The 15,926-nt window shown below is 44.5% G+C and overlaps 1 protein-coding gene and 1 long non-coding RNA gene across 3 annotated transcripts in view; one reads left to right on the top strand and one right to left on the bottom strand.

Moving 5' to 3' along the window:
• The window catches only part of LOC127456253 (uncharacterized), a 28,588-nt gene extending 17,390 nt beyond the window's left edge, over positions 1 to 11,198 (bottom strand). Inside the window, exon 1 of the long non-coding RNA XR_007899809.1 lies at positions 11,070 to 11,198. This is a non-coding gene — a long non-coding RNA (uncharacterized LOC127456253). The remainder of the gene's footprint in view (positions 1 to 11,069) is intronic.
• Positions 1 to 15,926, top strand: part of LOC127456252 (leucine-rich repeat and fibronectin type III domain-containing protein 1-like protein) — a 230,634-nt gene that overhangs the window by 151,047 nt on the left and 63,661 nt on the right. The gene's annotated exons all lie outside the window — the stretch shown is intronic.

The following is a 15,926-nucleotide window of genomic DNA, read 5'->3' as shown; positions in this document are numbered from 1 at the left end:
AAATTGATCAAGAAAGAGGTAATAAGAATGAGGTCTTGAATCCACATTTCAAGAACATCATAGTGACATGTTTTATACATTTAGCTCCTTTCTGTACATGTTGGCCTCTCTTTGGTCCGACTTTGTAAAATATCTTATAATTGTCTCTGCATTTCTATTTCTTAAAGTTCTTAATGCTCACAAATAAAAATATTGATTTTGCAATATTTGGACTACATGATATGTACACTGGCAGCCAAAAGTTTGGAATAATGTACAGATTTTGCTGTTTCGGAAGGAAATTGGTATATTAATTCACCAAAGTGGCATTCAACTTATCACAAAATATAGTCAGGACATTACTGATGTAAAAAAAAAAAAAAAAAAAAACAGCACCATCACTATTTGTAAAAAGTAATTTTTGATCTAATCTAGACAGGCCCCATTTCCAGCAGCCATCACTTCAACACCTTATCCTTGAGTAATCATGCTAAATTGCTAATTTGGTACTAGAAAATAATTTGCCATTAAATTGTTAAATGAAGCTTAACATTGTCTTTGTGTTTGTTTTGAGTTGCCCCAGTATGCAATAGACTGGCATGTCTTAAGGTAAAAAAAAAAATGGCAAAAAATAAATCGCTTTCTCTAGAAACTCATCAGTCAATCATTGTTTTGAGGAATGAAGGCTAAGCAATGCTTGAAATTGCCAAAAAACTGAAGATTTCATACAAAGGTGCACACTACAGTCTTCAAATACAACTGGCCCTAACAAGTACAGAAAGAGATGTGAAAGGCCAGATGTACAACTAAACAAGAGGATAAGTTCATCAGAGTCTCTAGTTAGAGAAATAGACATCTCACATGTCCTCAGCTGACAGCTTCATTGAATTCTACCCGCTCAACACAAGTTTCATTTACAACAGTAAAGAGAAGACACAGGGGTGCAGGGCTTATGGGAAGAACTGCAAAGAAAAAGTCACTTTTGAATCAAAAAAACAAAAAGAAAAGGTTAGAGTGGGCAAAGAAACAGACATTGGACAACAGATAATTGGAAAAGAGTGTTATGGATCTTAACCCCATTGAGCTTGCGTGGGATCAGCTAGACTGTAAGATGCGTGAGAAGTGCCCGACAAGACAGCCACATCTATGGCAATTGCAACAGGAGGTGTGGGGTGAAATGTCACCTGAGTATCTGGACAAATTGACAGCTGGAATGCCAAGGATCTGCAAAGATGTCATTGCTGCTCGTGGATGATTTTTTGATGAGAACTGTTTGAAGTAGTTGAAGTAGTTGAATTTTTTTTTCAAAGGGTAATAGTAATTTTTCATGTTATAAATGTCCTGACTATACATTGTGATCAGTTGAATGCCAATTTGATGAATAAATGTACCAATTTCTTTCCATAAGAGCAAAATTATTATCTGTACATTATTCCAAATTTTTGGCCACGAGTATATGTATGAAGGGGCATGCACACTGACAGAAATTTGCAGCGACAAAGCGACCACAAGTTGTTCATTTTCAGAAGGAGTTAAAGGAATGTTTTCTTCTCTTTAAAAAAAAAAAAAAAGCAAAAATCTGTGTTTCAGTGAGGCACTTACAATGGAAGTGAATGAGGTCAGTAAAAGTGAATGTGGCCAATATTTGGAGGGTTTAAACAGAAATGTGAAGCTTATAATTTTATAAAAGCACTTGTAGTAATGGTGTGTTCACGTCATGTCGGAATAACTGTAATCACGAGATGACAACTCGAAAGTTCAACTCTGAGTCATTCGCATCCTCAGAACTCGGAAGTTATTATTTTCTATGGCAACACTTATAACGCCAAAATGGCTGTTGTTGTTGATAGCAGTAAAATGTTTATCACTTCAGTAATTCACCTCTATATGTTTTTACAAAATGTTTAACAACAAAAAGAAATGCTCCAGGCATCAATTGCACAATAAAATAGCATATAATAGAGAAATATGTTCACTACCTTCAAATGTAGAGGCCGCTTCCATATTTGTTCTTTTCACATAACGTCACAACTGTCAAGTCAGAGCTTTTACAGAATTAAAAATGTAACTTGTAATTACGAGCTCTACGAAGACGTGAGCACTTTTTACAAGTCAGATTCTCGTAATATGGTAATTCTGTCATGAACCATAATTCTTCTGTTAAAACTTGTGTATTATTTGAGCTGTAAAGTTGTTTAAATTGTCATGTTTACAGTCATGTTAGGGTTTTAGGGTTTGTTGACATTACATCGTCATGGTAACTAAGCTGTAAAATTGGCTATAACTTTACACAAAAATGGTTAGTAGGTGATGTTATCACACTAAAATCATGTTTACACACATATCCTTTATGTCTTGTGGCTATACTTTTGTAACAGTGAGTATTTTAATGTTAAAAAATTGGCCCCCTTTCACTTTCATTATAAGTGCCTCACTGGAACCAAGATTTTTGCTTTTTTAAAATAAAAGGAGGGACGAGTCAAAATAAATTTTTGTGGTAATCAATGTTATGCCACAAATGCTGTCGTTTAAGTTCAACTTGTATTGAACCAGGAACATTCATTTAACAGTTACTGGCGAATCGGCAAAGTGCAGCAGAGGTCTTTTTTTTTTTTTTCTGTGACACTAGTGCCACAAAATGGAATAAAAATAAATTAATTAATTAACAAACAGCTTTCCTGAATATCCCATCTGCCATTGATAAAAAAAAAAATAAAAAAAACAATAGCCCCACCTCAAACTCACACCATTGGTTGAGTTGGGCAGTCGGGATGGTCAAACAGAGCAGTTTGCATAGCACCACTAAGACACAGTGTTTACAGTTCCCTATCTGTCACTCACTCGATGTTGGTGTCGATGTAGTGACACTAGGGGTCACTCTTGGGAGCCCGAGACACCTCTGGTCTTTGATAAAAGGCCAATGAAAATTGGCGAGTGGTATTTGCATGCCACTCCCCCGAACATACGGGTATAAAAGGAGCTGGTATGCAACCACTCATTCAGATTTTCTCTTCGGAGCCGAACGGTCATGCTCATTGAGCTGAATACTACTGTTCATTCACCTGCTGGATCTGACGGCGCATTTCAGCGGCTTCTCCCCCCTCTGCACTGGTGCACTGCAGAGAATGCCCCTGGGCGCTTCGGCAGAAAAACTAGAGAGTATATTTTCTGAAAGAGCATTTTTCCCCTCTAAAAGAGTATATATTTCTCTAAAAGAGCGCTCACACGGAACGTCTTTTTAAAGACGCGTCTTTTTAAAGATGCTTTTCCGATTGTGTGTTATTCCTGGTTGTGCTCGTTATCTCTCGCCTTCTAACGGTCACGATCACTGTCTTTCGTGTCTGGGCACTGCTCACGCGGAGACAGCGTTCGTGGATGGTCACATTCTCATTGCGAGAATGTGTCCATGGCAACGTTGCGGTCGCGGCTCACCTTCGTAAGGAAGCGAGCCACCCCAGAGGCTCCCGCCTCGGTCCTTTTACCCACGGGTTTGAGGCCAGCGCGGCTAGCACTGGGGGCGATTTGGGGACCCCAATGGGACCGCCTCCACCGGGTATCCCCCCGCGGAACTCCCATTCCCCAGCACGCTCGTCTGCCCCGATCGGGCTTCCGGGTGAGTCCGCCGGCTCGTCTCATGGCGAGTTCGACCTCTTATTCGGAGCCCGCGAAAGTGATGAGCTCTCGAGCGCAGCATCGGAGAGCGGGCTCGTCCAGTCGGAAGCCTCGGCTGTCACAGGTTGACGCGGAGATGACGACATGCTTTCCCGGACAGCCGCGAGCGTCGGTTAGAGTGGATTTCACCGCTCTTCCCTGAACCCTCGCGGCTCTGTGATTGGTTCCTGGGCTCGCGGCGCCGCTCAAAGCCACGCCCCGCCCTGTTCCTTTCTTCCCGGAAGTGCATGAAGAGCTGACAAGATCGCGGGAGGCACCTTTTACTGCCCGGTCCCGATCTTTTCAGCTTCCCCACTCTCACTACCCTCGATGGTGGGGCGGCCAAGGGTTATTCGGCAATCCCCCGGTGGATAAAGGCGCTCGCGGTGCACCTATGCCCGCAGAGCGCCGCCACCTGGCGTGGGTGCCCAAAGCCCCCGTCCAAGGCCTGTAGGTTTACGTCATCTCTGACGGTCAAAGCCTACGGCGCTGCTGGACAAGCCGCCTCCGCCCTGCACGCCATGGCTCTCCTGCAAGTCTGCCAAGGCGCTAAAGGAACTGCACAAGGGTAGTTCCGCCCCGGGATTGATGCAGGAACTGCGCTCGACGACCGACCTCGCTCTCCGAGCGACGGAGGTCACGGCACGGTCTCCCGGGCGGACGATGGCCACACTAGTGGTCCAGGAGCGCCACCTTTGGCTCAACCTGGTCGAGATGGGTGAGGCCGACAGGACACGATCCCTTGCTGCCCCCATTTTCCAGGCGGGCCTATTCGGCGACACTGTCGAGGACTTTGCCCAGCAGTTCTCGATGGTAGAGCAGTAGATGGATGCTAGCCGGCTTGTCCTGCCCCGGCGTGTCTCAAGATCCCCCCATCTACTCATCGCCGAGGGCGTCCCCCTGCGGTGACTGCACCGGCTCCGCCGCAGCCCGCCCCTCCGGCCCGGCCCCTGCGTGGAGCCCACCGCAGGAAGCCGACGCCACCCGTCTCACAGCCGGCACCGAAGAACCCACGGAGGTCTTCGAAGCGCCCCTGAGACGGGCGACCCAGGGACAACGAAACCCGCTGCTCTGGAGCTGGTAAGCAGATCTTCTTTTTGTTACCTTTTGCATTTAATTGCGCTGCATGCCCAAGTGGCTGCAGTACTCAAGAGCTCCGCAAGAGTGGTTTCCTTGTTCCCTGGGTCACATATTCGGTGTGTACGGCTGGCATCACGACCACCGTCCACCACTCCATTTGGCAGGTTGGCGCTCCAGCGGCGGTCTCCCGCCCTGAGCGCCCAGCTGTGGCACAAATCCGCCCCCGATGTGACAGTCTCCACGGGTCATGAGGACAGGCCTCTTCCTCCCCCGTCCCAGGCTGTTCCGGGGGTGGTCACAAGGAGCCAGGTAAGTGCTTCGATGTCCTCGGACTCAGCATGGCCACGATGGGGTGTGGCACCTCAAGCTCCGCCCCGCCGCGAGGCCCCACCCGCCGGTACATCCGATGACGTTGTCCCTTTGGTCCCCCTTGCGCGGAACTCGGGTGCATGGCTTGCGCTTTCCAGTCCGTCGCGAGGGCTGGTCCGGACCGTCCGACTCGGCTGCACGATTCACTTCGCTGGGCATCCGCCCAGGTCCAGCGGTGTCCACTTCACCTTGGTGAAAGATGGAAACGCTGCTACCTTGCGCGGAGATCGCTACCCTCCTACGGAAGGACGCGATAGAACCTGTCCCTCCAGCCGAGATGAAGAGGGGGTTTTACAGCCCCTACTTCATTGTACCGAAAAAAGGCGGTGGGTTGCGGCCAATCTTGGACCTGCGAGTACTGAACCGGGCCTTACACAGACTCCCGTTCAAGATGCTGACGCAAAGACGCATTCTAGCGAGCGTCCGGCATCAAGATTGGTTCGCGGCGGTAGACCCGAAGGATGCGTACTTTCACGTCTCGATCCTTCCTCGACACAGACCCTTCCTGCGGTTTGCGTTTGAGGGTCAGGCGTATCGGTACAAGTCCTCCCTTTCGGCCTGTCCCTGTCTCCTCGCATCTTTACGAAGATCGCAGAGGCTGCCCTTGCCCCGTTAAGGGAGGTGGGCATTCGCATTCTCAACTATCTCGACGACTGGCTAGTCCTAGCTCGCTCTCGAGACGGGTTATGCGCGCACAGGGACCTGGTGCTCTCACACCTCAGCCGACTAGGGCTTCGGGTCAGCTGGGAAAAGAGCAAGCTCCTCCCGGTTCAGAGCATCTCTTTTCTCGGTTTGGAGTTGGACTCAGTCTCCTTGACGGCGCACCTTATGAACGAGCGCGCCCAGTCGGTGCTGGCCTGTTTGAAGGCGTTCAAACAGAAAACAGCGGTTCCACTGAAACATTTTCAGAGGCTCCTGGGGCATATGGCGTCCTCGGCGGTGGCCACCCCGCTCGGGTTGATGCATATGAGGCCGCTTCAGCACTGGCTCCAGACTCGAGTCCCGAGACGGGCATGGCGCCACGGGACACACCGCGTGGCCATTACGTCGGTCTGTCACCGTCTTTTCAGCCCTTGGACCGACCTCTCGTTTCCACGAGCAGGTGTTCCGCTAGAACTGGTCTCCAGGCGCGTCGTGGTCACGACAGACGCCTCCAAAATGGGCTGGGGCGCTGTTGGCAATGGGCACGCAGCTGCCGGCCTCTAGACGGGTCCGCAGCTGCGTTGGCACATCAACTGCCTCGAGTTACTGGCAATTCTGCTCGCCCTGCGGAGGTTCCGGCCGTTGATCCAGGGCAAGCACGTGCTAGTTCGGACAGACAGCACGGCAGCGGTAGCATATGTCAACCGCCAAGGCGGTCTGCGCTCCCGCTGTATGTCATAACTCGCCCGCCGTCTCCTCCAACGGAGTTAGCAGCACCAAGTCGCTGCAAGTCACTCACATCCCGGGCAACCTCGACACTTCGGCGGACGCGCCGTAACAACAGGTTACCCTCAAGGGAGAGTGGAGACTCCACCTTCAGGTGGTCCAGCTGATTTGGAGTCGATTCAGTCAGGCACAGGTGCACCTGTTCGCCTCCCAAGAATCCTCCCACTGCCCGCTCTGGTACGCCCTCACCGAGGCCTTCCTCGGCATAGACGCGCTGGCACAGCTGGTCCCCTGGCATTCGCAAATATGCGTTTTCCCCAGTGAGCCTGCTCGCACAGACCCTGTGCAAGGTCAGGGAGGACGAGGAGAAGGTCATCCTGGTAAGCACCCTACTGGCCCGCCCAGACGTGGTGCTCGGACCTCACGCTCCTCGTGACAGCTCCCCCGGGCAAATTCCCCTGAGAAAGGCCCTTCTTTCTCAGGGAAGGGGCACCATCCGGCACCCGCGCCCAGACCTCTGGAATCTCCATGTCTGGCCCCTGGACGGGACGCGGAAGACCTAAGCCGTCTCCCACCTGCGGTGGTAGACACATTCACTCAGGCTAGGGCTCCCTCTACGAGGCGCCTGTATGCCTTTAAGTGGTGTCTGTTCGCTAAGTGGTGTTCTTCCCATCAGGAAGACCCCCAGAGGTGCGCAGTCAGATCAGTGCTTTCCTTCCTGCAAGAGAGGTTGGAAGGGAGGCTGTCCCCTTCCACCTTGAAGGTGTACGTTGCTGCCATAGCAGCACACCATGACGCAGTCGACGGTGAGTCCTTAGGGAAGCATGATCTGATCATCAGGTTCCTAAGAGGCGCCAGGAGGCTGAATCCCTCCAGGCCACGCCTTGTTCCCTCATCGGACCTCTGTAGTTTTTCAGGGTCTACAGAGAGCCCCCTTTGGGTTTTGCAGTCAGCCAGGCTTAAGGCACTCTCCTTGAAGACTGCCCTCCTGACTGCGCTCACTTCCATCAAGAGGGTAGGTGACCTGCAAGCGTTCTCTGTCAGCGAAATGTGCCTGGAGTTCGGTCCGGGCTATTCTCACGTGATCCTGAGACCCCCGACCGGGCTATGTGCCCAAGGTTCCCACCACTCCTTTTAGAGACCAGGTGGTGAACCTGCAAGCGCTGCCCCAGGAGGAGGCAGACCCAGCCCTGGCGTTGCTGTGTCCGGTGCGCGCTTTGCGCATCTATTTGGATCGCACGCAGAGCTTTAGACTCTCTGAGCAGCTCTTTGTCTGCTTCGGTGCACAGCGGAAAGGAAGTGCTGTCTCCAAGCAGAGGATCGCCCACTGGCTCATTGACGCCATAACTATGGCATGTCTCGCCCAAAACATGCCGCCCCCGGTAGGGCTACGAGCCCATTCTACTCGTGGTGTAGCGGCTTCTTGGGCCCTGGCCAGAGGTGCCTCTCTAACAGACATTGCAGAGCAGCGGGCTGGGCAACACCCAACACCTTTGCAAGGTTCTACAACCTCCAGGTGGAACCGGTTTCGTCCCAGGTAGTGGCACGCAACACAAGCGGATAAGCCCGGGATAGCCGGCCGGGTGTATCGCTTGCACATAGCGCCTTCCACCTCCTTTTGAGCTGAAGACGTGCGCTGTTAATTCCCAGTAGTGTTCACAAATGTTGTTCCCTGGTTGACTTCCTCCGAGCCCTGTGGCAGTCGAGTTTTCGGAGAGACTCGCTGCCGGCCCAGTACACGCGCTAACTAAGAGCCCGGTTCTGGGGTAGGTGCTCCGCATGTGGCGGTTCCCTGTAAGGCTAACCCCATGCGATCTATATCTTCCGCTAGTTCGTTTCCCTACTGGCAAACTGCGTCTTCCTTGGGCAGAGCCCCTCAGTCTCCATGTTGTAGTAACTCCTCCCCCTTTGGGTAGGATCTACCTTGAAGGCTCTCCACATGGTTGGAAAGACCATGTGATGTATTCTTCCACTTAAATATCCCCCCCTCTCTTGGGGCGAGGTGTGGTCTCCGCGGTGTCCTCCCCTTGGGAGGGACACCCCCCGACTAGACCTGGCGGCCCAGTCGGATAATCCCCCTTCTTTTTTAGGGAGTGGAAAAAGAGAAGGGGAAAGAGGCCATGACTGGGTTAAGCCTGTCTCTATCTCTGGGTAGTCGAGTTGTCCCCAAAAAGGGCCGTTCGACACTCATAACTGTGTTGGGGGAGGTTACGTGTCGACCTGGTGTGCTGGCTATGAGGCACACAGCAAGTCTGCCCACCACACACCGCCAGTTCACGTAACACAGTTCAGCCTTGTGGCGTTTTGTATAGGGACCCCTAGTGTCACTACATCGACACCAACGTCGAGTGAGTGACAGATAGGGAACGTCATGGTTACTGGTGTAACCTCCGTTCCCTGATGGAGGGAACGAGACGTTGGTCCCTCCTGCCACAACGCTGAACTACCCGCTGAAATGGCCGGACCTTATATCGGCTCCTCAGCGTAAAACCTGAATGAGTGGTTGCATACCAGCTCCTTTTATACCCGTATGTTCGGGGGAGTGGCATGCAAATACCACTTGCCAATTTTCATTGGCCTTTTATCAAAGACCAGAGGTGTCTCGGGCTCCCAAGAGTGACCCCTAGTGTCACTACATCGACACCAACGTCTCGTTCCCTCCATCAGGGAACGGAGGTTACACCAGTAACCATGACGTTTTTAAGGAAAATCAACCTATGGATTGCTTACTTATAGTTGTCTCTGCATATTAAGCTGGAATAGGAGGAAGTATTTTAACATTAAAAAAGTTACGCATTTCAGCTTTAAATGACGAGTGATACAATGTGGTACCAACCACCAATGCAGATTCTTGGAGACCTCCAGCGATGAATGAGCATGATAGAAAATATGTTCACAGATTCTCACCTTACACCTATGACAATTCATCTGGCATTTCTTAATTCTACAAATTCATAAACAGTCAACACAATCCAGCGATAAAGGCATAGAAAAATCACCCATAGACACAAGACAACTCATGACTGCTGATGTTCTCATTAGCTGCTTAAGAGCCCTCCACTTCTGCTATTATAACACACTAAATACACCAAACGCCTGCCCTGTGCTTCTACGAATTTACACCTTGTTCAAAATTTGGTCCCTGGGCTCCTTCCTCTCTCTTGGGGCTCGGATAATGTCCCAAATCAGCAGAAGAATGTGGGTCATGACTCTGCTGTCTCAGACATGGTTAACCCTTTCATACGTACCGTCACACATATGTGACTGTTAATAACTGGGCCCCGCAGAGTAGCGTCACGAATATGTGTTTCTGCAACAGCCAGTTAAGTTACAAGCTGCCAGATTCAAATCGGCTTTCATGCAGACATAGGCTGTGCTGGTCAAGCCTCTGTTATTTATATTCACTCAAACAATTACTCATACAGTCTTTTAAACCACAAAATACGATTATTTTATTTTCATACATCCAAATCATCACCAAAGTACCACGATAAAAAGTTTAGTCTCCTATACGCACAGTCAATACATCAAACGCGATCTTCCTCCGATGCGTGCTGCCATTTGTTTACATTACTAGCGGTTGTCATTCATCAAACTACTCAAAGAGTCTTTTCAAGCACGTAATATGTTTATTTTATATAACAAACAGCCAAATTGTCACCAAAGAACCACGATAACAGTTCACAGCTTGTATATGCACAGCCATCACATCTGAATGCGATCATCCCATGCACGAAGCTTCATTTGCTTTTTAGGTGCATATGCGGTTCATTCACATGTACAGCAACTCAGACAGTCTTTTCAGGCATATAATATGTTTGTTTTCAGAAAGAGACAGCCAAACTATCACAAATGCACCACAATAACAGTTTAAAACTCGTATACTCACAGATGCTGATCGAGCGCGATTATCCATGCACGCAGCCAAGTCTGTTTACATTAGTGCTTGTCTCACACACACACACACACTGGGGTAAATTTAGGGCAGATCCTTGAGTATTCATCTGCCACTGCCGTGTTCAGAACCATTCTCCTGGTGAGGGTTCAAAGCTCATCTGCTGCTAAGTGTTTGAGGGTAATGAATGACCCTAAATGAGCTTTGTATCCACTAGTGCTGGGCAGTATTGTCATATATACTAAGGCTATATAAAACCTTAAAAACCTATAAAACATTTTTGGGTCCAATTTCCTGCTTAACTATATTGTGATATATACCATTTACATTATATAAAATTACTCATACTGTAAGATTTTAGTTTCCAATGATGGAATAGAATCTAAATAATCCATAACCTAAAGTCTATAGTACGCCAGGCTCTGGTGATTTCCCTATGCACTCATAATCAAAATATTCATAAATTATGGCCGGGTGGTGAAACTGTAATAACCAGGGTTAAATTGAAATAAAGACGCACATATTCTGTAGTGTAAACTCCAGTTGATTTGTATCTAGCAGGCTTCTGTGAACATCATCCAATTTAACCTTCAGTCCAAAAATTTGCACATTTAGAGAAATATTGATGGATTTTCATTTGTTTATTTAAACAGTGGCGTAAGAAAGTAGTTCTACACACAAAAGTCACTGGGAAAGTCCTAAAACACTAGTACTAGCAATATCTTACCTTCAGTTCTCTTCTTTTTAAAGAAGGTCAAAAGATTTTCTTGATCTGTTCTCTTGGCCTTTTTGAAGGTATACAAAACATCCAAAAACTTGCATTAACTCCAGTGGCATACATTTTATTTGAACACTGGAAATAACACATCAACCCATTGCTAATCTCTGACAGTGTTTTTAAATCCAGCCCCTTTCCGCTGTGGAAAGAAAGTTTGTGCGCTCATGGTTGCCAGATTTAGCAAATTAAGCTAAACACTGGGTAGAATATTTTCAAATTGTGCAAGTGTAAAGATCTGATTGGGGAATTGCATCTTTTGATATCTGGCAACCCCAAGCATGTCTAAATCTACGTCTATTGCCTTGTGGCTCTTTGCAATTTTAAATTGATTTGTTAAGCGCTGTTATTTAAAATCTGTTATTTATCATACGAAGAGATTTAAAATTTTTATTTGCATGTTTAGTTCTAAGTAATAAATTACAGAATTGATTTAAAGGGGATGGTAAGGGGGGATGGTGGCTTTACAAGGGGGATGTCATCCCCTCCAATTCCCCCTCAACTTGACCTAGTCAAGTCTCACTGAGACTGCTGTTGTGATATTAGCATGCATTTTTCAAAAAGCAAAGAGAGAGACAAACTTGCAGTATTTATTTCTAAACAGCATGTTCTTCTGCACAAGCCTGCATAACTACAGGCAAAATACTCCACATGTCAAATGGGCCAAGAAAACAAGAAAATGTTATTAAATAATTTTGTTAAGAGGTCTTTTTGAGCCATTAGGCACCAGCAGTGAAAATACAACACTTTATGACTTAATTATTTCAATAAGCTGCAACCAAAAAGAGGCTTTTTAAATTATATGTTCTGTTTGAGAGTTTTAATGTGCACCCACAGCGATTGGCAGGCTGTGAGTAGTAATTAATATACTGTGTGTGTGTGTGTGTGTGTGTGTATATATATAAGTATATATTAGAGCTGTCAGAATTAACACGTTAACCATGCAATTCATTAAAAAAGTTTAACGCATTAATAGTAATTCAATATGAATTTATGTATTAATAGCATTTATTCTCATCATTTATTTTGATTTATTATGATTCATTTTGAGTTGTAAATTTGCTGAAACTTGCCTCTAAATATCCTTTTAAAATGTATTCAGTGTGCATTTAGTTTTAATGCATTTAGTTCTTGTTTTATGGAATGAAAACAAAATAATATACATAGATCGTGCCACTAGTCTGCAGCAGTTCACCGGTGGCATTCTCATTAACTGTGAAATGATAGGTATTTCAGACTCGTTGAGCTTCAGTGATAATCAAATTCTGCCATACAAAAACTGCAAATCAGTCCCATCTGGATTTCATTTATTAGATATTAAGAATATCCTTCTCAGATAAACATTCTCCATTTACTGATAAACAGAAGTCCAGATATTGGATTTATTTTTTTTTTTTTATTGAAACACAACCCCTGTGGTGATGGTCTTGTGAAGGTTCAGAATTTTTTGACAGGTCATTAGAAAGAGAAGAATGAAGAGTTTAACTTAAATTAGGCAAATATCAAGTAAGATAAATGTGTTTACCATGTCAAATAAATAAGTAATAATGTCAATCATAGTTAATTAATGTAAAAAGTTAACACGTTAACTTTTGCAACTCTAATAGCAGTCAGCAGTGTATCCGCAGTACTATGAATAACTGAAACACATTGCACCCCAGAGACTGGAAGTAATTTAAACTTTAAACATTTGTGTGTAAATTAAGTCAGCGTATGGAAATGTATGTTAGTATTTTCTTTGCCAATAGCAGCCTCGGGCCTGTGATCTACCATCTGAGGAAAGTTTGAGGCATCTACAAAAATCAATACAAGTAAATCAATGCACAAAGTGATTATTATTATTATTTATTTATTTTAACACACTGATAAAGAATCACATTTTTACTAGTGAAGATTTAATATATTAATGACTTTTTAGGTACTGTTACATAAGGGAAAATATTGATCCTGCATAATCCTGTCATTTTTCACATGGTGACATGATGACCGAAAGCACCTCGAAATAGAGAAAGACAGAGGAGAAAGAGGTTTAAGATATAAAATGATTCTTAGGCCTTATATTAGCTGACTGAATGGCACCAGAATAAAATTTCACCTTAGTGGGCTTTCTCTTCACTCACACACACACACATACACACACACACATCTCTCTCTCTCTATCTCTCTCTATTTGTCACTTTCAATCTTCTTCTTGACAAATATGTATTTATTTCTTTTTATTTATTTTTTTAAGTCTGAAGAACTGGCTTCTTTTGTTTGTGTTGGCACATGTTCTCTGTATAGGGCTTCTGTATGTGCTGTAATGTTTAAATGTCTGTTTTTTAAAGATGATTATAGCACTTAAAAACAAGCATCGGTATGTGCATGGTTTCTGAACACAATACAAGGGAAATACCAACAGTACAAAATTGGTCAGTGGTCTGTAAAGATTAAATTATTGTGTCATACAGCAAGCAACCACACTTCCATGATTCAGGCAAGCAACTACAGTCCGAATTATCTAGCATTATTTAATGTAATAATATGTATTAATGTTAATAAAATATATTACAAAGATACCTGTGTTTTATAGTGAAGAAATATGTGTAAGCTATTTTTAAACATCAGACAAAATCAGTTTTAGCTTTAAATTCAGTATTTGAATTTGTTAGACGTGTAACAGGCTGTTGAATAGACACCCTTCAATCTATAATGCAAAAGGAAGCCTATTCAATCAGATGTTTTACATTGAGACATTTTTTTCATTATTTCAAATGAGTTACACCCATTTTACTCGACCATTCCCATTAGCCCAACACGGAAAAAAGATGGTCATTATGAAATTCACATTACAGGAATGTAAAAAAAAAAAAAAAAGAAGAAGAAGAAGATATACTGTATTATTTAAAGTGTAAAGTATTAATGCGTAGTAATAAGTGTTATATATATATATATATATATATATATATATATATATTAATAATGTTTAACATTGATCAGACTTATGTACTTCTGATTTGGATTGTGCAAGTTACTACATTCAGAAAACATGCAACGACAATTTTTTACAGTATTGCATGATTTTTATTTGCATATCTGTACATAGTGGTGAGACTGGGTCCTGTTAGATTATCAGTAGTCTTATATTTGGCATTATATTTGCCAAAGCGGTTTGGAAGTTAAAATCAGCTGTTTGTGACTTCAGGGTTTGTGCGATGCCTTAGTGAAATGCAAATCTACCAACACCAGCTGTGCAGTAGTCAGGTCATATTAGAGCAGAGGCAATTATTTTGACATGGATCCGTGAATTCATATTTGTGTAAAATCCTGGGTTTGTCCTGATCCAGCAGTAATGATGGAAATCTACAGAAACACAAATCTTCATTAATGTTTTGGAAACGGGGTGTTTCAACCCTGCACACAGACCTTTCTGGTCACTTTTAGCTTAATTTGAATGAAGTGCTTATCTAAAATAGCTCTTTTCCAGGGTGTCCGAAAAACATGGAAGTGTCATCACCAAATGTCTGTTTGTGAACAATAATTCCATCAGTAGTATATTGTTTGTTAAATTAACTAAAACTAAATCGCCCCATCATATTTCAAAGAAACACATCAATGAGGATCTAGCTGTGTGGTTTAAATTCACATCTGGGGGGGAATTTATTGGCTATATTTACTGATGTATTTAGCTGTCTCTGTGTCGCTGTGTTCATCCAACTTTAAGAGGAAATGCATCCACATGATGTATAACCTGCCAAGGGAGAGCATATCCCTGCCAGTTTATCTTTAACCAAACACCTCGACTGACGCTGAGAGTTTGACACTGCTACTGGCTCTATTGACCATGACTCTTGTCTGTTGAAAAAAGAGAAAATGAAAACAAGATTGATGCTCAAAATGGCTTTTTGAAGTGACTGGTGAAAATTGCATGCTTTCGTTTTGTTCTGCTATCACTGTCTGCTTCAAAGGAAGTAAACACCATCAGCACTGCCCCAGATGGAATGGGTGAAAAGAGCTTTTGAATAAAAGATTGCAGCGGGCTGTGTTTTAAGGATATAGGGAATGATCCAGCTTAGTCTTTATTAGGGCACTCTCATCAGAAACAGGGAGAAAGGGTAAAATAAACAGCGCAAAAGAATGAGAGTGATCATTACACCAAGTCTGTTAAGGAGGTAATGATGACTTCACTCACCACTGCCGTCTCTCTGTACATTTACTGGAATTGATGATGTATCCTTACTAGGTGGAGAGATTTCACCATGTTTTTACTTTACACCTGTCTGAGATGATGAATTCAGTCCAATAATAGGTTATGGTGAAAGGTTTTTTTTTTCTTTTTTTTTTTTTTCTTTGCTTGACAGTAGCTGTCATCAAAGTACAGACATAGTCATGCTTTAAACTACTGGTTTGTTTTTATAGACATGTTATTCCCACATAGCGAAAATTTATGACTTGCAGCATAAAGTCAGGTACTCAATGCAGCTTATTCTGGCCAAGAACTGCCCATTTAGACATGAAGAGACTGCCTGACAGACATGTAAAATGACTAACTGCAGTTTGTTTTGTTTTTACATGCCGTTTAGCGTTAGGGTTATCTAAAATAGATTATGCCACAATAATAATCAGACAAGGAGGAAAAAAATATTCAAATATTGCTGTGTGAATGGTGCAGAAAACACTGAAAAAAATAAATAAAAAAATAACTGAAATTCTACCTGTTCTCATAGAAACACTTTACTTACTTTACTACGTGGCTTGTTGTATGTATTGCAGCAGTTTCCTGGTGAAATGAACATTAGAGGTGCAAAACAAGAATGAGTTCTATTTTAT

The sequence above is a fragment of the Myxocyprinus asiaticus genome, chromosome 18, assembly GCF_019703515.2.
Source record: "Myxocyprinus asiaticus isolate MX2 ecotype Aquarium Trade chromosome 18, UBuf_Myxa_2, whole genome shotgun sequence".
Classification (NCBI taxonomy): Eukaryota; Metazoa; Chordata; class Actinopteri; order Cypriniformes; family Catostomidae; genus Myxocyprinus; species Myxocyprinus asiaticus.
This window is presented reverse-complemented; position numbering and strand designations above follow the sequence as displayed.